The following is a 15,934-nucleotide window of genomic DNA, read 5'->3' as shown; positions in this document are numbered from 1 at the left end:
CCTCTTCTGTTCTGCAGATGATGAGCTGTTCATTCTTTCCCCGGCAAACACCTGTGAGTAAATTTGTTTACCTGCTCTCTGGGAGACTGTTTCACTCACACCTTCTCTCAGAGCGGAACCCAGGCAGCCTGTGCCCCGAGCGAGCGCCTGACCGTCCACCAAATGCAAAGGTCAATTTTCCGGCCTTTTGCTCCGTGGCTGCTGCCTGATGAACCCGCCTTTTCACCCGCTTCACCCAGACCCTGCCCGGCCTTGGTGGCCCCAGGCGGGCAGCCCACCCTCTCCGGACCTCCCCTGGCGCCGGTGCAGGCGGCCTCGGCACCGGACTGCTCCTGGCGCTCACAGTCACTGGGTTCTGTGACCGCTGGCCTTTATCCCCACCTCGTGGCCAAGTGCCCAAGGCCCTGGGTGCCCCCAGCCTTCTGCAGTCCCTTCTCAGCTGCTCGCGAGAGTGTCCACACGCCTGCCTCAGTTTCCCTGTGTGCTCTTGCTGTGCCGACCCCCCGCCTCCCCACAGCAGCCCAGACAGTTGCAACAGCCAAGTCTCTTCACCCTCGCTAGATACCCGGCAGCAGGCCCTGCTCACCCCAGGCCTGCGCGGCCCGACCTCCGCCGGCCCAGCCTGTCCCTGCCCCTCCCCACCTCTCCCTGCACCCCACACCGGCTCCTGCCTTGTCCCAGATGGGGGCTGATCACGACCCCAAAAGACAGTCCTGAATGCCATAATCTCAAAATTCTAAAATATGATTCTGGAAAAATAATATAAAAATTATTTAAAAGATACTTATTTACATTTTTAAAAGAGGGTTTATTTGAGAAACTAGAACACGACAGAATGCCTCATAGGCCGCTTTACACAATGAAATAGGCAGTAATAACATACTTTTCTATTTTTTTTCTTGAGACAGAGTCTCACTCACTCTGTTGCCCGGGCTAGAGTGCCGTGGCGTCAGCCTCGCTCACAGCAACCTCAGATTCCTGGGCTCCAGCGATCCTCCTGCCTCAGCCTCCCGAGTGGCTGGGACTACAGGCACGTGCCACCATGCCTGACTGGGATTGTCACTGTCTGCACCCCCAGATTTGGCCAGGTTGCCACCCTCACCAGGGACAATTGTGCCTCTGTAAGTCTGCCTAGAAATGGTAAATTGATGATGTGGTTAAATTCCACTGGGAACACAGTCTGGCTTTTGTTCTTCCCGGGAAAGCACGTTTGCTCCAAAGGTAGGACTACTGTCTAGGCTGTCCACCCGCCTTCCCGGGTCCTGGGCCAGACGGTCTTCCTGTACCTTGGTTTCTCAGGAAGGAGCCAAGCCCTGTGTGGCCGGAGGAGGAGGGTGTCCTGAACGTTACCTCCAGCAGTGCTGGGCTCTGCCCCTCCTCTGTAATCCCTTCCGCCTGAACCTTTAATTATAGCTTTGGGGTCCAGTCTGGGATAAGCCTGTGGGTCTGAGTGCCTGTTCCGAGGATCAAAGCCGGCCAGTGCTGTCTCTTCTTTCCCAGGTAGGTCCCGGCCTGCCTCTGAGGGGGGCCCGGGGCGGAGGACAGGGCGAGGGGAGGAGGGAGACGCCCTCCGGGACAGCACGACTTCCCAGGCCACTTCCCACCGGACGGCCTCAGCTCCTCCACCACCCGCCGAGGGCCTTCTGCCCGTCCTGACCTTTCCAAACACAAGCCTGCCCTCCTCACTCCCCACTCACGCGGCTGCTGGGGCCCCCACCCACAGCCGTGAGGTTTGGTCCTCCTCCTAACCCAGCTTTTAGTCCCCAGTTTGAACCACTTGTTCAGACCAAACCCTAGCACCCAACCCGTGGCTGCCCAGGCTGGGCAGTGTGGCACAGCCCCCCGCGTCCCCAAGGCCCAGACGACTCCTCCACCGGGTCTGCCCTTTGCTAGAAGGAAAATGATGTGACCTGGGAGAAAGGGAACGAGGCCAAGCGGGGGTAAGGGTGGAGATGAAGGCCCATGGAGCAGCTGGGGAAACTGAGGTTTGGAGAGGGCTCGGGGTCCACCAGACCCACCCTGGCCCATCCCAGCTCGTGCCGGAGAGGGCGGCACCAGGAGGTGCGCCCCATCTCCGGGGGACGCAGGTGGCCCTGTTGCCCACACTGTCACCCTCTCCAACCACTCGGCACACACCTCATGTCCCTGGTCAGGAGCGGGACCCGCCACACGCGTGCACCCCTCACAACGCTGACGGCCACGCGGCCTGCAGGACCACCTGCGGGCACATGGCACCACCCTGTGTCCAGACTCGGAACCACGGAAGCTGCTGGAGGAGCAGAGAGGCTTGGGCCCAGGGCTCTTGGCATCCGAAGCCGAGAAAGAACGCACACGCCTGCAAACGATTCATGTTCCTCTTTCTTTATTGCATCGGAAATCTGTTTCCATCCCAGGAAACAGCGATTCTCAGAGTGCGGTCCCTGGACCGGCAGTGACAGCGTCACCTGGGAGCTTGTCAGACGTGAATCAGAAACTCTGGGCCGGACCGGTGGTCTGTTTCCACAAGACCCCCGGGTGACTGTGACTCACGGCCAAGCGAGAGAACCGGCGTGGGTCACACAGACGCTTCCCACTGTTTCATTCAAAACTAAATGGCCACCCCCAGAAAAATCAAGCCAGGTCCCAACCCTTGGCCCCTTTACTTTATCTGTAAAAATACACTTCCACGAAGTATTTCTCACATTTAGTAGAATTTACTAAAACTTGGGCTCACGGGAAGAGATCTGTGGGGTGCAGCCTTCTGGCCCCTTCACTCCGGCCTTCTGCATCCCCCTCCTGGGAGGCTCAGCCTTGACCTAAGCCCTCCTCACGCGGAACATGCCCATCGTCACAGCCCTGACAGTTCTGCTGGTGTGATGTGGCAGTGTGGCCCGGCCATGGGGCCCAGGAACTCGGTCAGACGTTATTCCGGACGTTGCTGCAAAGGTGCTTTTTGGGCCATGCGCGGTGGCTCACACCTGCAATCCCAGCACTCTGGGAGGCCAAGGCAGGAGGATCACTTGAGGTCAGGAGTCAAGACCAGCCTGAACAAGAGCGAGACCCCGTCTCTACTAAAAAAATAGAAATTAGCTGGACAACTAAAAATATATAGAAAAAAATTAGCCGGGCATGGTGGCGCATGCCTGTAGTCCCAGCTACTCGGGAGGCTGAGGCAGGAGGATCGCTTGAGCCCAGGAGTTTGAGGTTGCTGTGAGCTAGGCTGACGCCACGGCACTCACTCTAGCCCGGGCAACAGAGCGAGACTCTGTCTCAAAAAAAATAAAAAATAAATGAAAACAACATAGCTGAAGGTGTAAAATCTCTAAAAGAATCTACAGATAAGTTATTAGCATTAATGGCTGTGTTCAGCAGGGCCACTAGTTGCAAGGTCAATATGCAAAAATCTGCTGTAATTCCGTCTATTATCAGCAAGAAATTAGAAACGAAACAAAAGACAATGACATTTTTAAAAGCATCAAAAATATCAAACATACGATGTGCGTGATATTTACATAGAGAACCATAAAAAAATTCTGGAGAGAAGCGAAAGAAGCCTAGGTACTTAGAGGGATCTATCAGATGCGTGAATTTAAAAATACGTTCTTGTCACAACTTCAATCCCTCCCAAACTGAACTATGGTTCAGTGCAATTCCACCCAAAATCCCAGCAGGTTTTCCGGTTCGTGGGTTAGTGCATTCCCACGGCGATGTCTGAGGACTCCCATCACTCGGTTTTCCATTTTTGTCTGTTTGTGGTTTTTAGTAACAGCCATCCCGGTGGATACACAATGGTTTTTCATCGAGGTTTTCATTTGCATTTCCCCTAACAACTAATGATGTGGAACATCTTTTCATGCGCTTATTGATCACTTGTACATCTTTTTTGGAGAAATGTCTATTCAAGTTCTCTGCCCACTTTTAAGTTGCATGGTTTGTTTTTTGCCATTGATTTGTAGGAGCTCTTTATGTATCCTGGATATTAATCCTTTTCAGATATATGACTTGCAAATATTTTCTCTTTCTCTGTGGGTTGTCTTTTCAGTAACCTGACAGTGGCCATTGATGCACAAAAGGTTTTAATTTTGAGGCAATTTATCTTTTTTTGTTGTTGCTCATATTTGGTGTCACATCTAAGAATCCATTGCCAAAGCCGAGGTCATGAAGATTTTCCCCTCTCTTTTTTCCTAAGAGTCGTGTGGTTTTAGCTATTAAATGTAGGTCTTTGGTCCATTTCAAAGTGATTTGCGCAGTGGCAGGAGGAGACCCCCCTCTAAGTGCTTCGATGTCACCTCCTGTGAACTCACAGCCACCTTAGAAAGCAGGAACTGTCCACTCACCGTTGGGGAAACTCAGGCCCAGGGAGGCCAAGGGTCGTCCAGGGGCCCAGCACGGCCAGTGAGTGGCACAGCCAGGAGCCGGACCAGGCCGCCCACTCAGCGGGGCCCATGGGACCCCCCGGGTCCCCGGGTCCCCCATCCCTGGAAACACATGCACGAGAGGAAGCACATGGGGTGTCTAGGCAGGAGGCCAGAAGCCTCTGAGATGTCTGAGCAGAGAGAGAAGGTGGCTTCGTAGCCGCAGGAATGGCTGTGGCCCGGGAGGGGAGGAGGCCCCGGAGGGTGCTCTGGGGGAGGGAAGAGCCAGCCAGGAGGGCCGGCTCCCTTCCCTGCGGGCAGCAGGCAGGGTGTGATCACTGGGGGCACCGGAGCACAAGGGGTGGGAGGCAGAGGGCCCGGCCACCACCCTGCCGTGGGAGAGGCCGCAGCCCTGCAGGGCGACAGGGGTTCCCCTTGAACCCTGCCCCAGGAAGGGCTCGGTGTGTCCCAAAGGCAGCTCTGCCTCAGGGCCCGGCTCTTGGCCCCTCCCAGGCCACTGTCCCCTTGTTCTGGGCAAAGGAGGGACAGGCCCTGGGGCTCCCCAAAGGCGGGCGCCTCACTCCTGCAGCTGAGGAGGAGGCTGCCAGCCCCCGGGGGAGGAGAGCCCCTCTGGGACTGCACCGCTCCCCCCCCAGGCCTGGCAGTGCCCTGCCCCCCAGGCAGATAATGTTAATTCAGCCGGAGGGGCTTTCAGGGCTGAGCGGCTCAGCTCTGCGAGGGAGGGAGGCCGTGTTCTCGGAAGGTGGCGGAAGGTGGCAAGGTCGGCCCAGGCAACAGCCCTGATAACAGTTTATGGCCCCTGCTCTGGGACAGACCGACCGGGCCCTTCCTGGAGAGACCGCGGAGGCCTTGGCTTCCTGACCTGCGTGGGGGGAACTGGAGCTAATGATTAACCGGAGTATGGCTACAGCCACGTTCGTTGTTCATTGTCTTTTTTAACCGTGGTAAGACTTACACGACGTTACCGTCTTGGCCATTTCTAACTGCAGTTAAGGGGCATTAAGTACTTCACGATGTGCAGCCAGCGCCACCGCCCACCTCCAGAACTTTCTCACCCTCCCAGCTGACGCCCCTCCCTGGCCCCGCACCCCCATCCGCTCTGTCTCCGTGGGACCGAGGACAGGGGGGCCTCGGCGAGTGGAACCGGCCGGGGTGTGTCCTGTGTCTGGCTCTTGCGCTCAGCGCCGCGTCCCTGGGGTCCCCCACGCTGAGGCTGTGTCCGCGTCTCCTCCCTTCTCTGTCTGACTTTTGAGACCACTTGTCCCTTCTCTCGCCAGCCGCTCTGCCAGGCCCCGGGGGAGGCGGGTGCCCCGAGGAGTGAGCACCGGGCCCACGGCTGCCTCTCTGGGTGTGAGGGGAGAAAGGAAGGGCTTTCGGGGGGCAGCGTGGTTTTCCTGGGGCCGCAGGGGCCGTGCTGGGAAGGAGGCATCAGGGTGCCCTGGGTGCAGGCGTCGCCCCCCGGCTGCAGCCTGCCGGGGCCCCGCACACAGTTAGGGCTGCGGGGGCCGCACGGAACAGGAACGCAGGGGGAGTCGTTCTCCCTAACGAGGCCCGGAGGCCGCGGCGCTGCCAGGCCGCCTTCTCTGCGGCCTCTCAGTCCTGCTCGTGGGCCTCGTGTCCGCACCCACGCAGCGAGCAGCCGGGCCACCCACCCGCCGCAGGGAGCCGCGCCTTTCCTGCAAGCCCACCCGGCAGCCCCTCTTTCCTCTCGTTGCCGAGACTGTGTCCACGGCCCCCTTCCGTGAAATCAAGGTTCATAGGGCCAACGAACTTCACTGAGCCACGCAAAGTGCAGTCGTGTCGGTGAGGACGAGGGGACGCTGGGCCTGGGTCAGCAGCCAGCAGGTCCTGTCACGTGTCGGTGAGGACAAGGGGACGCTGGGCCTGGGTCAGCAGCCAGCAGGTCCTGTCACGTGTCGGTGAGGACGAGGGGACGCTGGGCCTGGGTCAGCAGCCAGCAGGTCCTGTCACGTGTCGGTGAGGACGAGGGGACGCTGGGCCTGGGTCAGCAGCCAGCAGGTCCTGTCACGTGTCGGTGAGGACGAGGGGACGCTGGGCCTGGGTCAGCAGCCAGCAGGTCCTGTCACGTGTCGGTGAGGACGAGGGGACGCTGGGCCTGGGTCAGCAGCCAGCAGGTCCTGTCACGTGTCGGTGAGGACGAGGGGACGCTGGGCCTGGGTCAGCAGCCAGCAGGTCCTGTCACATGTCGGTGAGGACGAGGGGACACTGGGCCTGGGTCAGCAGCCAGCAGGTCCTGTCACGTGTGGTTCTGTGCGGGACCCCAGGGGGAAGGGGAAATGCCGCGAGAGTCTCTTGGAGGAAGACGGCGCCGTGCCGTGGGCACACACTGGGCACCGCCCTTCGGAGAAGCTGAGCCGCGGAGCATCACAGTCCCTCGAGACGCCAGAGCTGAACAGAGGATTCCTGGAGGCAGCCGTGGCGCCCGGACTGTGACGCTGGCTGTTCAGATTTACGTGGCTTCCATTGCAGGATCCTTGGAGATTCGGGACCTAAATTTGGTCTCTGCTGCACCTGGACCTGAAATGTCCTGCACCTGAGCCAAGGGAGCAAGTCCCAGCTGCTGGAATTCGGTGCAAATTCGCCACACGTGAGCCATGCTGGGCCCCGGAGCACTCAAGATCGGGGGGCTCAGGGGTCGTAACCGTAACTCCGTGGGGGCCTGGGTGAGGACTGAACTCCTGACAGCAAGGCGTGGCCCATGTAATCCTGGCCCCAGACAGGGCAGAGCCCCCAGGCTGTTTCTGTTGTCGCTGAGCCACCGTTGTGCTGAGGCCCATGACCGCAGCCCAGCGACGCCCCGTGGGACTGGGTGCAGAGACCGCCCGCCACAGGCGTGGCCACCACACTAAGGCTGCTTAAAAGACTCCCTCATGAAGTTTCAAACTGGATAATGCTTTTGTTTATTTATTTATTTATTTATTTATTTTTTTGAGACAGAGTCTCGCTCTGTTGCCCGGGCTACAGTACCGTGGCGTCAGCCTAGCTCACAGCAACCTCAAACTCCTGGGCTCAAGCAATCCTCCTGCCTCAGCCTCCCGAGTAGCTGGGACTACAGGCATGTGCCACCATGCCCAGCTAATTTTTCTATATATATTTTTAGTTGTCCAGCTAATTTCTTTCTATTTTTAGTAGAAATGGGGGTCTCGCTCTTGCTCAGGCTGGTCTCGAACTCCTGACCTCGAGCGATCCTCCCGCCTCGGCCTCCCAGAGTGCTGGGATGACAGGCGTGGCCCGGCCTATTAACATCTTGTGTTGGTGCATTCGTTACAGGTGAACCCGCACGGATACATTGTTACTGACTGACGTGCACAGGCGACAGCTCACTCTCGATGTTGTGCATTCGAAGACTTTGCACTAACATATAACAACACGCACCCACATTCCAATATCATGCACGTTAGTTTCGTTGCCATGAAACAATCCTCTGTGCTCCCCCTATCCATCCCTCCCTGGCAACCACTAATCTTTTCACCGTCTCCATAGTCTCCCCTTTTCCAGAAGGTCCTGGCTGGAGTCATACGATGCGCAGCCTTTGCGGGCGGCTCCCTTCACTAGCAGGGTGTGTTTAGGGTTTCTCCACGTCTCCTCGTGGCTTGGAGCTCACTTCTTTTTATCACTGATTAATAATGCACGTTGTTTTGAACCCACCACAGTTTTTTTTTTTTTTGAGACAGAGTCTCACTCTGTTGCCCAGGCTAGAGTGAGTGCCGTGGCGTCAGCCTAGCTCACAGCAACCTCAGACTCCTGAGCTCAAGGGATCCTCCTGTCTCAGCCTCCCGAGTAGCTGGGACTACAGGCATGCACCACCATGCCCCGCTAATTTTTTCTATATATATTTTTAGCTGTCCATATAATTTCTTTCTATTTTTAGTAGAGATGGGGTCTCGCTCTTGCTCAGGCTGGTCTCGAACTCCTGAGCTCAAACGATCCGCCCATCTCGGCCTCCCAGAGTGCTAGGATTACAGGCGTGAGCCACCGCGCCCGGCCTCCACCACAGTTTTTGTTTATCAGTTCGCCTACTGAAGAGCACCTCCGTGGCTTCCTACTCTTGGCAATGATGAAGAAAGCTGCTATAAACAACTAACTACGGGCAGGTTTTTGTGGGGACATAAGCTTTCAGCTCATTTGGGTAAATGCCTAGGAGTCCAGTCGGTGCACAGCCTACGTGTAGCTTTGTAAGAAAGGGCCAAACCGTCTTCCACAGTGGCTGCACCATTCTGAATTCCCAGCGGCAGCGCGTGAGGGTTCCTTGCCAGCGTGTGGCGGTGTCTGTGTTTTGGATTTTAGCCATTCCAGTAGATACCACCACACAGTGGTGTCCCACCGTTTTAATCTGAAATACCTTAATGACACATGATGTGCAGCCTCTCTTCATATGCTTGTTTTCCGTCTGTAAATCTTCTCTGGTGTTTGTTCAGTTCTTGGGCCCATTTTTTAGTTGGGTGGTTTGTTATCTTATTGTTGAGTCTTAAGAGTTCTTTGTGGGCCGGGCGAGGTGGCTCACGCCTGTGATCCCAGCACTCTGGGAGGCCGAGGCAGGAGGATTGCTTGAACTCAGGAGTTTGAGACCAGCCTGAGCAAGAGCGAGACCCCGTCTCTACTAAAAATAGAAAAAATTAGCCAGGCGTGGTGCCGTATACCTGTAGTTCCAGCTACTCAGGAGGCTGAGGCAGGAGGATTGCTTGAGCCCAGGAGTTTGAGGTTGCTGTGAGTGAGGCTGATGTCACGGCACTCTAGCCTGGGCAACAGAGTGAGACCCTGTCTCAAAAAAAAAAAAAAAAAAAGAATTCTTTGTATATTTTGAATATCAGTCCTTGATCAGATATGTGTTTTACAAACACGTGTGGCTTGTCTTTTCATTCTCTTGACAGTATTTTTTCTAGAGCAGAAGTTTTTAATTTTAATGAAGTCTAACTTAACAATTTCTTCTTTCGTACCCTGTGTTTTTGGTGCTGTATCTAAAAAACATTGCCAAACCCAAGGCCACCTCAATCTCCTCTTGTGTTACCTTCTGGAAGTCCTATTGTATTGCATTTACCATTTGGGTCTATAATACATTTTCAGTTACTTTCTGTGAGAAGTGTAAGTTCTGTATCTAGATTCCTCTTTTTTGGCTTGGGGATGAACAATTGTTCCGGCATCCTTTGTTGAAAAGACTACCCATTTCCACCGGATTGCGGTTGCTCCTTGATCAAAGATCAGTTGACTGTATTTGTGTGTGCCTGTCTCTGGACTTTCTATTCTGTTCCATTGATCTATTTGTCCAATGTTTTCCACTATCACACTGTCCTGATCACTGTGGCTTTGTAGCAAGTTTTACGCCAGGTGGTGTCAGACCCTGACTTTGTTCTTCAACATCGTGTGGGCTATTCTGGGTCTTTGGCCTTTCCATATAAACTTGAGAATCAGGTTTTTGATATCCACAAAATTGCTTGCTGGAATTTTTATTTGGATTGCATTGAATCTATAGATCAATTTGGGAAGAATTGGCATCTTAATAATACTGAGTGTTCCTACCCATGAATGTATAATATCCCTCCACTTGTTTATATCTTTAATTTCATCAGAGATTGAGTTTATCTCATATAGATCTTGTACATATTTTGTTAGATTTATATCCGTCACTTTTTCGGTGCTATTATACATAATGTTATGTTTTAAATTTCAGATCTCAATTGTTCACTGATGGTGTACACAGGAAAGCAAGGGATTTCTGCTTATTAACTTTGTATCCTGCAACTTTGCTATAATTATCAGTTCCAGGAATTTTTTGTTCTTTGTTATTTTCTACTTAGACAATCACGTCAGGTGCAAACAAAAGCACTTTATTTCTTCCTCCCCAATACGTATACCCTTTGTTTCTTTTTCTGGTCTTACTGCACAGGCTAAGATGATGTGGAATGGTGTGGTGAGGGCATCTTTGTCTTGTTCCCAATCTTACATCTAGTGTGCCACTATTAAGTATGACATTAGCTGTAGGCTTTGCCCACGTTCTTCATCAAGGTGAGAAGTTCCACTCTAGTCTTCCTTTGCTGGAGCTTTTATCATGAACAGGTGTTGGGTTTTGTCAAATGCTTTTTCTGCATCTATTGATATGATTGTACGATTTTTCTCCCTTAGCCCATCGATGTAATGGATTACATGAATTTATATTTGAATGGTAAACCAGCCTTGGATGCCTGGAATAAACCCCACTTGATTGTGACACGTAATTCATTTTATACATGCTAGATTTAATTTGCTAATATTTTGTTGAGAATTTCTGTATCTACATTCATGAGAAATATTGGTCTGTGGTTTTCCTTTCTTGTAATGTCTTTCTCTAGTTTTTGTATGAAGGTATCACAGCCTTCCTAGAACGAAGTGTTCCCTCTGCTTCTGTTTTCTGGAAAAGATCTTAGAAAATTGTTGTCATTTCTTCTTTAAAAGTTTAGTAGAATTCACCAGTGAGACCTTCTGGGCCTGATGCTTCCTGTTTTGGAAGGTTATTAATTGTTGCCTCAACTTCCTTAACACATAGTGCCTATTCATTTTATCTACGTCTTGTGTGAGTTTTGAAAGGTTGCGTCTTTCAAGGAATTGGTCCATTTTTTATCTAAGTTATTGCATTTGTGTGCATGGAGTTGTTCATAAAATTCCTTTATTATCCTTTTGATGTCCGTAGGATCAACAGCAATGGCCCTTGTTTCCTCTAAATATTAGTGACGTGTCTCTCACCCGCTTTTTTCTTGGCTAGCCTGGCTAGAGATTTGGCAATTTCAGTCGTTCCAAAGAGCCGGCTTTTGGGTTTTTGATTTTCTTTATTGATTTCCTCGTTCCAATTTCATTGATTTCTGCTCTGATTTTCATTATTTCTTTTTTCCCTGCTTATTTTAGATTCGATTTGCTTTTCTTTTTCCAGTTTTTTTTTTTTTTTTTCTGAGACAGAGTATCGCTTTGTTGCCCTGGCTAGAGTGAGTGCCGTGGCGTCAGCCTAGCTCACAGCAACCTCAAACTCCTGGGCTCAAGCGATCCTCCTGCCTCAGCCTCTCGAGTAGCTGGGACTACAGGCATGCGCCACCATGCCCGGCTAATTTTTTCTATATATATTTTAGTTGGCCAGGTAATTTCTTTCTATTTTTAGTAGAGACAGGGTCTCGCTTTTGCTCAGGCTGGTCTCGAACTCCTGACCTTGAGCGATCCACCCGCCTCGGCCCCCCAGAGTGCTGGGATTACAGGCGTGAGCCACCGCGCCCGGCCTCTTTTTCCAGTTTCTTAAGGTGGAAGCTTAGATTATTGATTTTAGATCTTTCTTCTTACCCAATATTCATATATGCATTCAATGTACAGATTTCCCTCCAGGCACCACTTTTGATGACTCCCCCAAATTTTGATACCTTGTATTTTCATTTCACTTTAAAGATTTTGTTTGTTTTTATTTTTTAGAGATAATGTCTTGCTATGTTGCCCACACTAGACTGGAACTCCTGGGCTCAAGCAATCTTCCCGCCTCAGCTTCCCACTGGCTGGGACTACAGGTGCACACCGGTCCCCAGCCTTTGTGGCACCAGGGACCGTTGCCATGGAGACAATTTTCCCAAAGACCAGGGAGTAGGGAGCATGGTTTCTGGACGATTCAAGCACATTGCATTTATTGTGCACTTTATTTCTATTATTATTACATTGTAACATATGATGAAATAATTATACAACTCACCATAATACAGAATCTGTGGGAGCGCTGAGCTTGTTTTCCTGCAACCAATGCGTGGCTGATCTGACGGCCGGAGCTCGGGGGGATGAAGCCAGCGAGCCAAGCCTCGGGCACGGCTGCAAATGCAGATGAAGCTTCGCTTGCTCACTGCCCTCCTGCTGTGTGGCCTGGGTCCTAATGGCCATGGTTCCAGTCTGCAGCTGGTGGTGGGGACTGCAGAGGTATGAGACTTTTCTTTGTGGGAAATGTCTTGATTACTAACTCAATCTCTTTACTTGCTACAGATGTAGTCAGGTTTTTACCTTCTTTTTGAGTCCGTTTCCGTGGTGCGTGTCTTGCTAGGAACCAGGCCACTTCCCCGAAGGCACCGATCAGCCTGCGCGCAGGGCGGGGGCTGTGGGTCCAGTCACCCACTTGTCACCCACTCGTCCACCTACGGGCTGCTGGGGCCGTCGAGGGCGCCTCTCTGTGGCAGAGAGGTGCGAGTGGATGCTCATAGCAGGGAGAGAACGTGCCGCTCAGCACACACGAAACGCTCGAGAACGGGCTTTTTGAAGGAAGGTCTGAGGGGAGGAGGACCCCGGGGGGAGCAGACATACGGAGGCGCGGTTGGGAGGACTCAGGAGGCCTCATCAGTGCCTGCCAAGAGGGGACTCGGGAGGGAGGAGGAAAGGACCAAAGATTCCCTCCAAGTTTTGTGGGGTGGTAAAATCCCTTTGGAGGGACCTTTGAGGAAATTCACAATGAAGCTTAAATTAATTTTTAGAGATTTCCAAGTTACACCTTGGGAGCGGTGGCTCTCCGCAGAAGCTAACCCTTGTGGGCGACACAAATCCGGGTGGACGGCATTGCAGGCTCCCCGCCCCCCGTTCCCTTCTTTCCTCCCCTGTTCCTCTGGCCTCCTCACCCCTGCTGTCCCCGGGCCCCCTGCCCCCGCCCCGAGCTTCTCTCCCTTCCACAGGCTTCCGCATGGCACCACGGCCAAGGACTCCCGCGGTGTCGGCTGTTGTCACATCCCCTTTCCGGGCTGTTGTCAACAGGTGCTGAGAGCTCACAGGGCGCAGAGTCCGCTTGAGGCGAGGTCCCTGTAGTACAGACGCGAGGCTGAGCGTGACCTTGGTGTCCCATGCCACAGGCCTCGTGACCCTGGATGGCAGATCGCCCAGGGGCTGACACAACACTGTCCCGCGGCCCGTGGTTGCCTCTGACAACAGGAAATTTCCAGAGAAAGGCAGTGGCGAGCCTGCAGGGCTGGTGCCGGAGAGCAGAGCTGAAGGGGGTTTGGGTGGGTCGTTCCTGGCCGCCCAGAGCACACAGCCGCGGAGCAGCGAGGCGGGGGCAGGGCTGTCACAGAGCGCGCGGTGAGGCGTGCGGGTGTCCAGGACACGCCACACAGCCCTGTGACGTCAGTGTCACCACTGCCCCGTTTCACGGGTGAGGAAGCGGAGGCCCAGAGAAGCGGACTGACTTGTCCAAGGCCACACAGCGTTGGGTGGCGGAGCCAGGACTTGCTCCCGGACAGTCTGTGCTTGTGACCCGTTCGCCTTCTGACTTAAACAACAGTGAAAAGGAGGCGGAGAAATTGTTTTCAAGAATTTATACCCGGGAGAGAGAAAAGAGAACGTGCTTTGAGAGCCATGGCCCGTGCGGGAGCGTGTCGGGGCCAGGGGGGCACCGGGGCCCGTCAGCGGGGGGGGCCATGGCCCGGGGGCCGGCGGTGCCCACCAAGCCGTCCATGCCAAGATCCTCGGGGCCACAGCAGAGCTCCGACGCGTCTCCGTTTGTTCTCTGGGCTGTTGCTTTGCTTTGCAGCTTCCCTCTCCAGAGTCGCGGCTGCCGGGGAGTCGAGGCCCTGCACGGACACGCTCTGAGCCGGCGCTCACGGCCGCTCCCTCAGGCAGCCAGACCCGGACTCGGTGTCGGAGTCGGTGTCGGGCCGGCCAGGCTGCCAGGGCTTTCCCCAGGACCCCGACCCCAGGGAGACCCTGTCTCCTCCTCTACTGTCCCGGGTGCTGCCTACACCATGGCCTGGGGGGGGGCCTCGTCCCTGCTCTGGGCCTGCCAGGGTGGGGCCGCTCCTCCCTGGGCTCAGACTGTTAGGGTTCTGCGATAACAAGGGGGACTTCCCACGTTCTCGAAAGTCCTTTTAAAGTACAGACGTCCCAGCGGCTGTGTCCTTGCCCACTGTGCCCAGCAGGCAGGTGAGACGGGTGGGGGGCAGGGAGCAGGAGAGAGGAGGGCCCCCCTCTGTGTGGCTCTGCTCCCAGGCTCCCATCACCATGGCCCCCTCCCCTGTCCGCCCCCAGACCAGCCCTGGGGTTTCCCTTCTTCCATTCCGCTCACGGCTTTCTGAGGAAGCCCAGAGCCGCCTGGCCAGGTGTGGGGGGACCCTGTGTTTCCTGTGGGGACCCTGGCGGCCACAGCAGCGAGATGGCACAGCTGTCATTGCCAGCGCCCCGTGCAGAAAGCAGAGTGAGGGGGAGCTCACTCCTGTCGACTGAGTCACCACGACATCCCGGAAGGCAGGACTTTTCTCCATGCTTTAGGGCGAAGGGAACTGAAGCTCAGAGAGTTTGCTTTGCTAAGGCCACGTGGCCAGGCCGGTGGAGCCCAGACTCAGCCCCGCGGAGTCCTCCCGGGTCTGTGCGTGTCCATAAGGCCCCCCTCACAAGGGGACTCTGCAGGCACCAGGCAGTCCCCAGAGGAACCAGCCAACAGGAGCCTGATGGGCACAGACATCGGGGGTCCGAGGGGCAAGTGTGAGTGTGGCTGGACCAGCACCTTTGATAACCTGACCCTGGGGTGGGGGGGAGGGGCTGTTTTGTCTTAAATAGCAAAAAGGAATCACGGAGGAACAGGCCTGTCTCTGGGCCCTTCCTCCTGGTGGACGGCGCAGTGGACCAGAGGGTCCCAGGACGCTGCGTTCTGTCCCCAGGGCAGCCCAGACGGAAGCAGGACAGACGCAGGACGACCCACCCACGGCCAAGGCGGCACAGCCCTTGCACACGGCTCTGTTCACACCGGTTCCCCCAGAGAGACGCTCCGTTTACTTCCTGCGGCTGCTACAACCAATCACTGCCCTCACGGTGACTTAAACAGCACAGGTGGCTCTAAGGGTGCACCTTTACTCTCACCGTTCTGGAGGTCCAGAGTCCAGAGTCGGTTTCACTGGGCTCAGATCCAGCCGGTCGGCCCCCTGCGGACTCCTGGAGCCTCCAGGGGGAGGGAACCTCTGCTGGCCTTTTCCTGCAAGCTCCCAGCTTCCGGAGCTGCATTTCCCGGCTCCCTGGCCCCTCTTCCCCCTCAAGGCCAGCAGCCCCGGGCTGCCTTCTCTGTGTTGAATGGCACTGTCTCCTCTTTGCTCTGAGGATGACTCTGTGGGCCCGCACGGATAACCCATGATAATCGCCCATCTTTTGGCAGGTGAGGGAACACGCACAGGTTCTGGGGATTAGGGCCTGGTCTCCTTGGGGACCACTGTTTAGCCCAGCACAGGTAGGTCCACACACACAGTGTCGGCGTGGTCACACAGACACACACGCCCATTTCTCCCACCCACACACCCGCATACTCCACCCTGCGGGCGTGTGCGCCCCTGCAGTCCCGGGGCTCATGTGCTGTTCATGTCCAGACCTCGCCCGACAGCCTGCCCAGCTCGGGTTCGGGAGCTTCAGTTGGTCCCTGTCCCAGGGACCCCTCGTGCCTGCTGCTGGCCTGCCTTCCCCCACAGCACCGTGCCCGTCCCTCTGTTGTTCTCAGGGTCCCTCTGCTCTGCCTGGAAGCCCTTCCTCACCCCTGCTCCAGGCTCCAACCTCTCCTGAGCCCTGAGCTGAAGGCCTCATTCGGGGGCAGCCACCCCCTCCAT

Source organism: Eulemur rufifrons, chromosome 6 (assembly GCF_041146395.1).
Source record: "Eulemur rufifrons isolate Redbay chromosome 6, OSU_ERuf_1, whole genome shotgun sequence".
NCBI lineage: Eukaryota > Metazoa > Chordata > Mammalia > Primates > Lemuridae > Eulemur > Eulemur rufifrons.
Note: the sequence above shows the minus strand (reverse complement) of the source record.